At 43.4% G+C, this 14128-nt stretch overlaps 1 protein-coding gene across 1 annotated transcript in view; it reads left to right on the forward strand.

Annotated features, from left to right (window-relative positions):
- The window catches only part of CTNNA3 (catenin alpha 3), a 902456-nt gene that overhangs the window by 857667 nt on the left and 30661 nt on the right, over positions 1 to 14128 (forward strand). The gene's annotated exons all lie outside the window — the stretch shown is intronic.

Below are 14128 nucleotides of genomic sequence, written 5' to 3' on the forward strand. Positions count from 1 at the left end.
AGGCCTTTCCTGGACACTCCCAGTTGTTCTGTAGGAGTCCACCTGGGAGTGCCTGCTGGTCTGGGCCTAAACCCTGTAAGGCTTTACCAGCCAGGGCTCACATCCTGCGAAGCCCTGCAGCTGGTTATATGGAAAGCTGCCACAAGATGGTGCTGCAGGACAGGACAAGTCCTGACAACAGGAGATATCCTGGAGGCTGACGACATCATGTAAAGGACCTACTAACTTCTGTGAGTGACCAATCACAAGGTTGCAATAAATTACTCACATAGAGAAGTCCTAGGAAATGAGATAAAAGTGACAAGAAATGGCTTTGTTGCACTCAGCTGTTAGAGAGTAAAGAAAGAGAGAACAAGCTCAAGTGTGTTTGTGCCACTACTGCTCTTTCCTACCCCCTGGACAGGTGCTACAGGGAAAAAGGGAGCCATGGGACTTCTTCCTACCATTGGAAGTGGAGGGTGTGTAGGAGAGGCAGCAACAGGAGGGGTCTCATTCTACCACTCCCCCCCCCCCCAATCTGCCACCTGAGGCAAGTGATTCACCTTCCCTCATAGCAAGGCAACTTTTGCCTTCTTGAAGCACATTAATCTGGATGATATTTGTGTAGCAGGAATTGATTCTTTAGGAGTACCAGAGTATGTGCTCTCACTAAGATGGAATACATTCCAGAACTTGTGTGCTCAAGAAATTTCAACCAACGAAGGGCTCATTATCTGGCCTTGGATGTGTAGATTTTTCTCAGTATTCCCCATCTGAGGTTTGTGCTTAAAAATGAAGTGTGGATTTTCTAATTGTCAGCTCTTCAAGGGTAGATACGCAAATCACATTTCTCTCACCTTCAGTGTTTCCAATCACTACCATAAGTCGGATGCATTCTACTATATCTTTAAAGTGAGACACATGCTTAACTGAACAACAGTTCGTATGTATGTTATTTTAACCTGTCTGGTAGTGTGTGACTTGGCATTGGTTGCTTGAAATTACATGCTGTTAGTGCATTTTTACCATTATGTTTGCTTGCAAGACACTTGTAGCCTTAGTATTGCATCTAGTTCTGGGCACCACACTTCAAGAAGGATGCAGACAAACTGGAGCATGTTCGGAGGAGGGCAACCAGGATGATCAGGGATCTGGAAACAAAGCCCTATGAGGAGAGACTGAAAGAACTAGGCATGTTTAACCGGGGGCCCTTCCACACTCCATACTGAAGGTGCATGTATGTGCCCCAAGTACAGCCCCAAAACAAGTGTACAAGTGTACAACAGCCAAAAGAGATGGAGGAGGTGGCGACTGGGGAATCCGGGTGCGTCTGCCGCCGCCGCTGCCTCCCCGCCGGCCTCCTGCTGCCTGGGTAAGAGCGACCCAGTTTGGAGAGCTCGGTGCCTGCTGGCGCCCAAGGGAGGAGGAGGAGGAGGAGGAGGAGGAGGAGGAAGGCAACAGGGGCAGCGAAAGCAGCGCCCGAGGAGTCACGATCCCGCCCAAGTGCAGCCAAGGAGAGAGGCGTGGTGAGCAAGCGAGCAAAGGTGGCTGACAGCCAGCGGGGAGGACAAGGACGACGAGGAGGCAGCAGCAGCGGCGGAGACAGTGGCCTCCTGCTGCCTGGGTAAGAGCGACCCAGGTCGGAGATCTCGGCTTCTGCCTCCGCCGCTGCTGCTGCCTCCTCGTCCTCGTCCTCCCCGCTGGCTGTCAGCCGCCTTTGCTCGCTTGCTCGTCACGCCTCTCTCCTCGGCTGCACCTGGGCGGGATCGTGGCTCCTCAGGCGCCGTTTCGCTGCCCCTGCCTCCTCCTCCTCCTCCTCCTTCTCCTCCCTTGGGTGCCAGCAGGCACCGAGCTCTCCGACCCGGGTCGCTCTTACCCAGACAGCAGGAGGCCGGCGGTGGCGGCAGACGTGCCCGGATTCCCCAGCCGCCACCTCCTCCGTCTCTTCTGGCTGTAGTACACACTATTGTTTTGGGGCCATATTTGGGGTGCATGCATGCGCCTTCAGTACGGCGTGTGGAAGGGCCCCTGGAGAAGAGAAGATTGAGGGGAGACATGATAGCACCCTTCAAATACTTGAAAGGTTGTCACACAGAGGAGGGCCAGGATCTCTTCTCAATCCTCCCAGAGTGCAGGACACAGAATAACGGGCTCAAGTTGAAGGAAGCCAGATTCCGGCTGGACATCAGGAAAAACTTCCTGACTGTTAGAGCAGTACGACAATGCAACAAGTTACCGGGAGGGTTGTGGGCTCTCCCACACTAGGCATTCAAGAGGCAGCTGGATAACTATCTGTATGCTTTAAGGTGGATTCCTGCATTGAACAGGGGGTTGGACTTGATGGCCTTATAGGCCCCTTCCAACTCTACTATTCTATGATTCTATGAAATGCACATGGCTCTACTCCCAACACCAGGTGTGGGGACTTGTGGATCTCCAGATATTGTTGAATATCTGGAGAGCCTTCAGATATTCCTTCCATCAGGCCCAGACAGCATAGCCAGCGGTCATGGATGATGGGAGTTTTAGTCCAACAACATCTGGAGAGCTACATGTTCACAAGTGTGTGCCAATTTCCACCTGTGAAATGTTGGGGGATATGGAATGGAAAAGCTTGTGTCAATCTGGCTGGTCAGTAATATCTATACTGCCAGATGTTTCAAATTGTCTCAGTAATAAATACACACAATTTAATAATGTCACATAGGAAGATTTAAAAGCAAAAGGTTGTGCCATTAATATTTTCTTGCAATTGTTGCAGTCATCTGATTAACAAGATTATAAGCAATATGATAAAAAATGGCAGGTCATCTGTTCGAACTATAAGCTCCAAACATGCTGATTGCTGAATTCCATATAGGTGTATAATTTTATTCAGATAATTTCAGCTCAATCTTTCTGAATAAATGCTCTGTTTCAGAACTGCCACTTCCCTCTTAGAAGAATTCTTACCTGCCAGATATCCCCGGTATCACGGTATGAGTTTGTAAATGTTATTTTGTAGGCCATCAATTTCTATCTTTCATTTCCATTCATGTTAAAGAATTAGAAAAACAATTTGTTTGTTTCTAATAATCTTCCTTATCAAAGTTGAGACATTTTGCTTTTCACTATTTCCAGAAGGCTTATTTGGCACTTCAGGGAATCAGATTAATATAAGCTGATCTTCTGTTTGATATCACCGCCTTGTATTTCAAATAAAAAGCTCATTTCCCCCCACCCCCACGACTGTTCTTCAAATAATTTTAACTTAGTTCAAATTGTAATCACTGTTGGGCTACAATGTTACCCACTTATTTGGAAAGAAATTCAATTGAAAGCAGTAGGGATTTACCGCATGTTATGTGTGTATAGAACAGAGCTGCACACTGAGTGCACCTTCAGTTGTCATGTTGATTCAAAACTTCAATAAGAGATGATTAGAGGGATTGCACAAGTATCTCATAACACAGCATTCCTTTGGTTTTGTGTGCAGCTTCCATTTCCTGTTGTGGGGAGCGTGCTGAAGAAATTTCCATTGGATTTTCTCCATTGTCTTAGATAGGGTGACCATATGAAAAGGAGGACAGGGCTCCTGTATCTTTAACAGTTGCAGAGAAAAGGGAATTTCAGCAGGTATCATTTGTATATTTTGGGAACCTGATAAAATTCCCTCTTCATCACAACAGTCAAAGGTGCAGGAGCTATACTAGAGTGACCAGATTTAAAAGAGGACAAGGCACCTGCAGCTTTAACTGTTGTGATGAAGAGGGAATTTCACTAGGTTCTCCATATAGACAAATGACACCTGCTGAAATTCCCTTTTCAATACCACTGTTAAAGATACAGGAGCCCTGTCCTCCTTTTCATATGGTCACCCTATCTTAGAGCACAATCTCTCGCATGTTTAGACAGAAAAAGGGCCTACAACTCCCAATATTCCCCAGCCAGGACTTCTACTTAGGAAATGTTTGGAGTTGTAGGAGTTTTTTCTGTACAAACATGCGAAGGATTGCACCTTTAGAAGAACTAGCTCCATTTTACATATTGTTTCGAATAATGTGTCGTTGACCAGCTATAGCAGTTGCAAATTTGGGGGCATTATATAGATTGAAAGAGATTCTACATCCCTGCATTATAAGGATAAGGTCCATTATGGCCTCAGAGTGAAGACTGGTGGTCTTCCAGGATTCGGCTCTACCCTTGCATTTTGCCAGTACAACTACCTGGTTGAAACTCACCCATCACATCATTTGCACTGTATCATTAGTTCAAGCAGTAAAACTGTACTCTGGCACAACCAGGATTGAGGCCTTGAATCAACCCATCAAAGATTGTTTGTGATTGACTGGATTTCTGGACCTGCCCATGACCCACTGAGGTTTAAAAAAATTAGAAAAAAGTATCCTATCTTATTCTATTTTATTCTTTAAAAGAGTAGATTAATTGAGAGAGTTTTTCACACAGCAAGGAGAAGTAGTAATTTGTTTGTTTGTTTTGCAACCTTTGTTGAATCTTAAGGGAGTCATATTGTTAGATCTAACACAGAATGGAGGTTTTGAGCTCAACAGCAAAGATTTGAAATATCTCAATGGCAGTATCTCCTTCAAAGCAAGAAGCACTGAGAATGGATGATACCAATAGCAAAAGAATTGCTTTAAATGATGGAACAAGTTCAACTAGGAAAGTGCTATATTTAAAGCATTTAATGTCAGTCATAACTCCTTTTTTTTAAATGGTTATTTCTTTAAATCCCCACCCCATGCAGTTACACAGTACAGAGCTCTGGAAAGAGATCTCATCTATCCGGACATGAACAGCCACATTGAGCACAATTCAGTAAATGCAGACTATAACTACCACTGGATTAAATCCAGCAAAGGCTTAATTAAGCCCATGGATTTTGATGGGCTCAGGCAAACTCAACTCTGTGTTGGAGGAAGTTAAAGTTCAGCCATGACTAAATCTTGGTGGATTTTGACCACTGTGTTTTGCAGGTTCCCCTCCGCCATTGACATTAACCCAAGAATTTGTCCCACCTTTTGTGAACAGGACATGTCTTTATTGCTTCCTGAATTTTCATACGGAAGGCTTGTCAGTGTCTCTTTAGAATTTGTTGGATCTACGATTGAGACAAGCAGAAGATGAGATTGGCTTTTCTTTTACAGTGTTAACACCAGTCTTGTGTCTTAAGTGAGAGGAAGAGTGAAGGGGGCAAGAGTAATAGGAGACTATTCCCTTGCCAGCAAACTTCCTCCTTTCCTACCTGTTCATGCTTCTTTTCCTTAAACCTAAGGGTTATTGTGGGATCATCCAGGGTTTGCCCCTGCCTGAGCACTGGATCCCGTGTGTCACCTAGATGAACAGGTTTGACCCCTGGATGATTCAGGGATAAACCTTAGGTCTAGCTATGGCCTTGGTCTTTCCCACTACCCCAAATTACTATATTTGTCATATAGTTGAATCACATTGGTCCATTTCTAGGTAGTGACCTTCCACGTGATCTTATTGATTTGGGGCAATTGGTAACAGCAAAGTGGCATTGCTACACTATGGCCTTGAATACAGTTCTTGTGGCTTCATTGTCTCTAACAAACATAGCAAGGAGAAAAAAGTATGGGTGAGAGGTCAGGGGGTCAGAGAGGAAGCAACAGTTGTGGAGGAGAATACAACTACCAGCTTCTCAAAGTTATCAATCAGCAAACATATTATTTGCTCAGAGAGATGTTTCAACAGAGGAAACATGTTTGCAGTGAGATATAAGAGAAAATTGTGTAATGATTCTTGTTTGCTAGAAGATTTAAGATTCCTTTCCAATTCTATTTCCACATACCTTTACAATGTCAGATTCCCCCCCCCCCCTATGGTGACCTTCATTTAAACTGAAAATGGCTAACAATTTTTCGATTTCCCTCTGGCATTTATGCCAATATATAAATCAGATCAAATTTGCTCCCCACCCAATCATTTTTAAAATAAAAAGAAAGAAAAGAATAAGGCTCTGAGCCTAGTTCTTTTATTGAATATCCTACATGACACCCATCTGTTCAGAATGTTTTAGGAGCTTTGAAATTGCCTTCACAATATGACAATTTCAATGACATTTAAAAAACAAACAAACAGCCAAGAAAGTGCAAATCTATGCAGCCAGAAACTATTATTCTGATAACTAATATTTTTGAGGCAATATGCTACTTAGTAGAAAATGTACTTATCATTTTTGTCCCTTTTTTAAAATGGCATTCAAAGTCATCACATTGTGAGAAAGAATTTAGGGATAATCTGCCTTGGACAAAAATACAAAACCGGGCCCAGTGGAGAGGAAGCTCCTAGTTTTCAGAAACTACTTACTTACTTTATTTAAGGCACAATCTTATGCATGTTTAGACAGAAAAAAGTCCTGTAATTGCCATCATTTCCTAGCCAACCAAGGATGCACAGAAAGGATTTATATATTGCATTTCAACCTGTTTGTTCCCAAGATAGTTGGCAATAGGATAAACTTTTTTTTTTAAGTGCAAGAATCAGAAAAAAATAAACATTTCAAAAAACAACAAAATCTACAACTGAAAGTAGCAGATCAATGATTCAATCTCAGAGCTTGAAAGGCCTGAGAGACCCAAAAGGTCTTCATTTCATGCTGAACAGATTGCAGATGATAGGGTTTCTAGCATGGGCTATTTCTCCAGGGCTGGCCCTACAATGAAGCAGTAGCAAGCACGTGCAGCAGGCAGAGGAGAATGGGAAGGGCAGCACTCTCCAACTCCATACTTGGCCATGCAGGCAGTCGGCAGGATCAAGGAGCAACAGACGCTCACTCGTCCACCCCCGCCTCACCACATGTTGGCCCCTGCCTTGCCTCCTGGCCCTGCTGGCTTACTTTCCCTAGTGCAGCCCAGCACACTGCCTGCAAGGTCTTTTTACCTTCAGGAGCCACACTGCAGCTCTGTGAGATTGGCACGGGCAATCACAAGAAGTTCAGGGATCTCTTATAATGCCTTGCTGGACACACAGGTACCACATGGCTCCTGAAAGGAGGAAGACCTTACAGCCAGTGTATGGGAATGGGTGGAGGGGGCTGCAGGAGGAAGTGGCCATGGAGGGGGAAGGAGGTGAAAGGTATCTTGTTTTCCCTGGGTTATAAGTGCCTAGTTAGAGTCCAAGAAGTGCAGTCAAGCCAGTCCAAAGTTGTATTAAAGGGTTCCATCAGAGGGATGAGAGATAGAGGCATCATCAAGGTCAATCCAAGGGTTAGGAGCTAAAACAGCAAGCTAATCAGGGAGATCTAAGAGAAGCATCCATAAGTAAGCAGTTTCTTCAGGGAGTAACACCAGAAATCCAGGTAATTGGCCATTTGTCTTCAGCATTGTAGAACTGGGCTGAGGCTAATTTATAGCCAGCTGTTAATCAGGCCCAGCTGCCTCATTAGAGCCATGAGGAGTACTTAAGTGGCCTTCCCAGGGCACATGAGTTTGCTTTTTTTCTTTTTCTCCAACTTGCTACTCCTATGTCATTGCACACGATTTATTATGTCCAGCTCTGCCTCTACTAGCTATGGAATTCCAGGAATGCTGTTGTCGGAAGTACCAGGCTCCTGTGACTGTGAGATGCCATCTGCTGAATCTTCCAGCTCTCCACCTGGCTCTGGCTACAGCACAGCTAGCTGGTTCTCTCTCTCTTCCTCCAAGGAGGGATATTCCTCGAAGTAAGGCATGACAAAGTAAGGCAAAGTAAAGCAGAGTGGTGGGTCCCACTTCAGGTGAAAAACCTGCCTTGGGCCTGGGCCTCTCTCTCTCTCTCTGTGCTACATATATGCTTGTTCTTCCTGTTCTTATGTGCCACCTCCTGCAACCACAGTAGTGTGTTGCTTCTCTTTCTCCCCACCCCCAGGACTTCATTCCCAACCCCAGCCATCAAGGGGAATTAGTATGCTTCATACTGTGTGATCTTGGGTGGGTTGCCTTGGCAGGTTGACCAGGTTTGAGCTGTTCATTTAATCATTTTCCCTCTCTCTGGTTTTTGGGCTCCTCCCACCACCAATTGTGGATCCCAGCCCAGGAGGAGGAGGAAGAGTGTTTTCCCCCTTGATGGTCATCATCTGTTCATCCCACTTCCATGCCAGTAGCATCTGTATTAAAATCTTCATCTTATTTTTGTTCCCCTACTTCAACAGTTAGTACATTGCCAGAACCTACTGCATGAAGGCCTGGTCTGTTGTGGAAAACTGGAGGATTGACTGATGTTCTTTCACTTTTATTAGTTTCCTTTGTTTAACCTCTTTAAGTTTCTTGCTGCCTGATTTATAGCCAGGTGTAGCAATATGGGCAGCCTGTGTGTGTGTGTGTGTGTGTGTGTGTGTGTGTGTACATTTAGGGTGTGTACATTAAGTAAAAATCCCACAGCCTTTTGCTGATTTATAAAATGGCAGAATAAACCTAAAAAAAACTACAAGAGAGGCACCAGAGGTTGATGGCATTGTGAAAAGAACCTGGGAACTTCAATCAGTGAACAATCCTGAGCGCATGATAAATGCTTCGTGTAAAAGTGCCCTTAATCACATGTATTTTATGCCTATAAACTCTACCAACAGGACTGGCTTCCACTTTTCATTAGGGCTGTGATCCGCTTCTCTTCGGTTCAGAGAAGCAATAGTGAAGTGGGAGGCTTTGCCTCTGTTATGGGCAGAGGAGAAGCGAGTTGGGGGGCTAGCGAAGCATTGCGAAGAGAAGCGGCCACAAGCAAATCGACCTGCTTTTTGCAAAGTGCTCCGCCCGCCATTTTGGATATTTTCTCCCATAGGATTGCATTGCGGAAAAGATTAGCATATAACTTTTTTTTGTTTTGAAACCCACATCCCTGAAACTTGCTGTGCTTAGAGAGTGGTTGTTGGGGGTCATTTTGTGGAGATGTTCAGACTTTGTCATCCTGTGTTTTGCTTGCTATTAATTTGTTTAGTATGGCTTAAAGCAGGAGGGGGTAAGGGTTTTTTTTTAAGTGATGAGAGGCAGATTCAACTCGCAATCTTGATCACCTGATGAAGCATTCTCCAATCCCAAAGTTGGGGGTGGGGAATAAGCAAAATGGGATAGTTAGTAACTTGGGATACTGGGTAACTTTTCTTTCTTTGTCTGAGTGGACTTTTTCCAGTGTTTTTTGAAGCAGTAGCCCCACCAAATGCACAAACAAAGCCTTAAATCATATACTAAGTAAATAAATAACAGATAGGAAACACAGCACTGCTACCCACCCTAAACTTGGTGAACAACTGAATAGATGTGGTGCAAGGGGATGATGTCCATAGGGCATGTGGACGTGCCCAGTGCACACTCCTGCCCTTGGAGGGTCATCAGAACCCTCCAAAGGTTAGCCAGTGAAGCTAATATGCCTGTCATGAGTTGAAGTGTGTGGTAGCTTCTGAAAGACTGGTACCTAGACAGGACCAGTCAAATTAGCACAGTTCCCCCTCTCCCTGGGTACGTCCACTTTCCTCTTACTGGTAAAAGACAGACATAGCTTAAAAAAATATCTTCTTGTAGTTGTGATTCAGCAACACTGCTGCTTTTAATTCCACCCCTGCTGTGTTTATTTATTAATTAAATGTATATACCACCCCATAGCCCAAGCTCTCCTGGATTTTCCTCTTCAGTGAAGTCAGGCAGGCTTTCATTGTGGTTCAACTTCTTATTGTTTATTATTATTATTAGTAGTAGTATTGCTATTAATGTTATTATTATTATTATTGTTTACTAATGGCTGTGTGATCAAAGTGCAGTCAATCAACTCTGAAGCAAGGAAGACAAAGCTTTACTCTTATCCTCCTACCCCGTATTAGTTATGGGATGCAAAAGGCATCTCTCTGTACTGTTCCCGCCTCACAGGGCTGGTTTGCATTACTGGCTTTGATGGCCTGGAAAGTGGAAACAATCCTTGGCTCACTTACTTGTGCCCCCAGAAATGTCTGCTGCATCCCCACCTTCCTGCCTCTGCCTGGGTGCTGTCGTTGTGGGGTATTGGGATCTGCTGCCGGGGACTAGATAGATCTATGGCCCATAGATCTATGGCACATTGTGTGTGTGTGTAGCACCTCTCTGCCTGCCTAGCTGCCCTCCTGGTGCCTGGGAGATTTAGATGGGCTGTGTGGGTCAAGCTGTGCTTGCTCCCAGTGCTTCAGGCCAGGGCATAGCCACCACCGGCTGCTGCCTCTCCTCGTCTGTGCCTGCCTCACAGGGATGGTTTTGTGTGTTTTGCTTTGACTCAGGACATTAGTCCTTCCTGCGCTCACCTTGTTTAGACTTCGTGAAGCTCCAAGTAAATTTTTGAAGTTTAGAAGAAGATTCATAAGGTTTATCTTTAATTACTCCCCAATTCATGGCATGTTGGGATTTCCTTCGAAATGCCCATGAATAAGGAAAGCCCATTTAGCAGTCTGCAGCTTTAAAAATCCCTGAGATATTTAGATTTCTGAAAATGGGGTGGGGGATTTTCAAAAATTCCCCAAAAATCACTGGAGCCTAGGATTAACTTCCAACTGGGTGTGAAGGTGGATACATGGATAAGCTCTCATGGTGCCAATTTTGAGGTTTCTAACGTGAAAACTGATGGAGTTCTAGCATGGGATTTGAATTGGGGTGAGTTAAAAGGGAAAAAAATCGCCAAAAATCAGAAGATTATGGGATTTGCTTGAAGCTTGCCAGGAATGTGGATCTAGATGGCATCTGTGAGGGTGCCCACTTTCAAGTTTGTATCTGTAAAAATGTCAGAGTAAATCCAATTTTTGAAAACTGTGTGTAGGATTTTCAAAAATTCTTGAAAAATCAGTCGAGGCTTGGATTTCCTTCCAACTGGGCATGAATATGGATACATGGATTAGCTCTCATGGTGCTGATTTTGAGGTGTCTAACATTAACAGGAAAAAAGTTATAGGCATTTGGATTTCAATACAAGTCTATGGGGAGAAAACGGAGCTCCGATTCGGATCCGCAGTGAAGCGGAGTGGACCACTGGCGGATCGACACGGAGCGGGCCCGATCTGGAAATTGCAGATTGAGATCCGAAGCAGATCGGGGGGGTCCATGCACAGCCCTACTTTTCATAGGGATCAATGTCCCTATTTATTATGGTGCTTTGTCCCACTCACCAGCCTTCTTCTTCTTCATCTGCCTCCGCCTCCTCCTCCTCACCGTCACATTTATATATACCTCCCAATAGTATATAGAATATATATGAACATAGGATTATGTGGTCAAGACACCCTCCATGGGCTCCAACCCTCAGTGAATCTACCTCCTGTCCACCATTGCCACCAGCTGCTATTGCTCCTCATCCTTTTTGTCGTCATTGCTACAACTTCCTTGTTGGAAAGGCAGAGAGCAAGCCAGTAATGGCGTCTGCTGCTCTTTTTATTCACCAGCACCACCATTGTCTGGGCCAGAGCAAGAGGCAGAATGAACATGCAGGCTGCATTGGGAAAGGAACAAGTGCAGGGAGCTATTGTCCCAGGGGCCCTGCTGGGGTGTGGGCCTTCGGCAAGTGTCCAGATATGCCTACCCTGTGGACAGGACTGCTGTTCTAGTTAGGGTCCTTGAAAATTAAATAATCCAGCCAATAATTTATTAACACTTAATTCACAGATGAGATCCAAGAAGTAATTGCAAGGATTGGCAGCATGGAATTTAAGCTGCAATGTTTGCTTTTGAACAGGACGTACTTAGAAAGGTATTATCTTTTTCCCCTCAATAAATGAGTGGATTGGCTAAAATGAGGCTCTATTAATTCATTTTAAAATTCAAAAGAAATTAGGCATTTGGGCTTCTGTCACCACCACCTTCTTGTTTCTTTTGTTTTGAGCAAATATTCAATTCCTGGACTTGGCCAATTCTAGATTTAAGTATGGATCAGTAGTTGAGGAATTTGATCTTCATCAATTATGATCTGAACTGACCTGATCCACACCTTCTGGAGTCATGTGCACTGCAGATCAGTACATTATTATCCTTCGAAAGTCACATTACTTATACAACAGGGCTGGTCCAAGATGTTTTGCTGCCTGAGGGAGACTAGTGAATGCCTCCCTCACAGCTCAAATCAAATTATATCATATGCAAGGCTGGTCATGTTATCTGTGACAAAACATCTCCAAAGTGCCTCTTCCCCTCCCTGGAAATAAATATAGAGTTAGCCAACAGATTTCTGTTCCACCCTGAAAAACTTCGGTGATGGTGGTGTGATTACATAAGGTGACCATATGAAAAGGAGGACAGGGCTTCTGTATCTTTAATAGTTGCGTAGACAAGGGAATTTCAGTAGGTGTCATTTGTATATATGGAGAACCTGGTGAAATTCCCTCTTCATCACCACAGTTAAAGCTGCAGGAGCTATACTAGAGTGACCAGATTTAAAAGAGGACAGGGCACCTGCAGCTTTAACTGTTGTGACGAAGAGTAAATTTCACCAGGTTTTCCATATATACAAATGACACCTGCTGAAATTCCCTTGTCTATGCAACTATTAAAGATACAGAAGCCCTGTCCTCCTTTTCATATGGTCACCCTAAATCCTGACTCCCAGGCCGAAACTTTAGCCACTACACCACACTGGCTCTTAATTATAGCCCTTTTCTTTAAAAGTTAATTTCTAAGATATTATTCTAGTATTTTGGCGGTATGTCCTTCTGTTTAAATACAATTAACAAAAAACAAAAACAAAAAATCCCTCAGATATGGTCTAAGTTGCTGGCTTACAATAACCTGTTTTAAAACAATTTTAAAAATACAAAACTGTGTAGCCATGGTTTTTCCTGCTTCTGAGCTCCATCAGATGAATGCTTTATTGCAAGTTCGTTACTGGTCACTGACGGATTTTCGTGGGTCCCTCTCACAATGTCATCTGCCTTCCACATGCCTCCCACCTCTTCTAGCCTTTTTTGCACCACAAAAAAACACCCCAGTAAGTCCAACCTATTTTAAAGATGGAAGTTGCCACTATCTCCTGCTGTGTGCAGGAGAAGCAGCACGATCAAAACGGCCCACTGAATGGGCCACCTGCAAGTTGTTTACTTCCTCTTTCAAAAGAGGAAGTAATGAGGGACAAACCTATGGGTGGAGAAGTGATGGTGAGCAAATGTGATTATCCCCTGTGTGATTTAAATTCTCTAGTCTTAATCACTTGATTTTATTGTAGATTTGATTGATTTGTATTAATATGCTTCTATATGTATTTTTTAAAAGCTCCTTTGGGTTACACAAAGCAGCAAGGAAAGCAGTAGAGAACATTATATGAACAATATGTTCAAGAAGCTGGGCAATCTTCATTACATAATGATTTTTTTGTTTTTACCACTGAGTAAGAAATGTTCTGTGCTTCTTGGCACTCTTATTATCCCAGGGAGTTTCTCTGGAATAGCACATCATATCTGAAGTGTTGCTATCTTTTCTTTTCTTTTTCTGTTAGGGCTCCTGGGCTTTTAGCAGCTAAATGATAGGCAGATATTCCACAACTAAATCTTCTCCTTTCACTGCATCTGCATGCAGGAAACAAATTCAAACTGCAATCCTATGCACATTTACATGGGAGCGAGTCCTATTGAATGTAAGAGATTTACTTCTGAAAAAAACATGCATATCATTTTTTCTTGATAAAAGGCACAGGTGTGTCAGATCAGGCAAATCTGTCCCATTTTCACCATCTAGCCCTTGCTGCCAAATTAGGAAAATCTATAATTCAATGCCCGCAAGAGAATTCTGGAATTAGAAATGGGATTCCAGTGGTTAATGCAGCACAGCTTGGCCTCCTGATCCATGAGTAATTAAAGTGTCTCATCTCTGAGGTTTGTTGATTGATCATTGGCAAGCTTTACTGATAAGAAAGGAATCCAGGCAAAAACTTGAGCATGTTCAATTTATAGCTATGTCTTCTTAGCATTGTAAAAAAAGTAGGATAAAACAATTAGTGTCATAACAAAGCCAGGTATGCCATCAGATAAAGTAAACTAGAAGGCTCATCTCAGATCATAAAATACAACAACTGTGTAATAAGAAAAGAAGCTCACAAGACAGAATACAATCAAGGAGATATGTTTGTGTCACAAACACACCTATAACATGGCAAGAAAGGTGAAAATGTATAAGTATGTTAAAATTCGACAATCTTATTTAGACATATGAAAATTTAG

This window comes from Elgaria multicarinata, chromosome 8, assembly GCF_023053635.1.
Source record: "Elgaria multicarinata webbii isolate HBS135686 ecotype San Diego chromosome 8, rElgMul1.1.pri, whole genome shotgun sequence".
Taxonomy (NCBI): domain Eukaryota; kingdom Metazoa; phylum Chordata; class Lepidosauria; order Squamata; family Anguidae; genus Elgaria; species Elgaria multicarinata.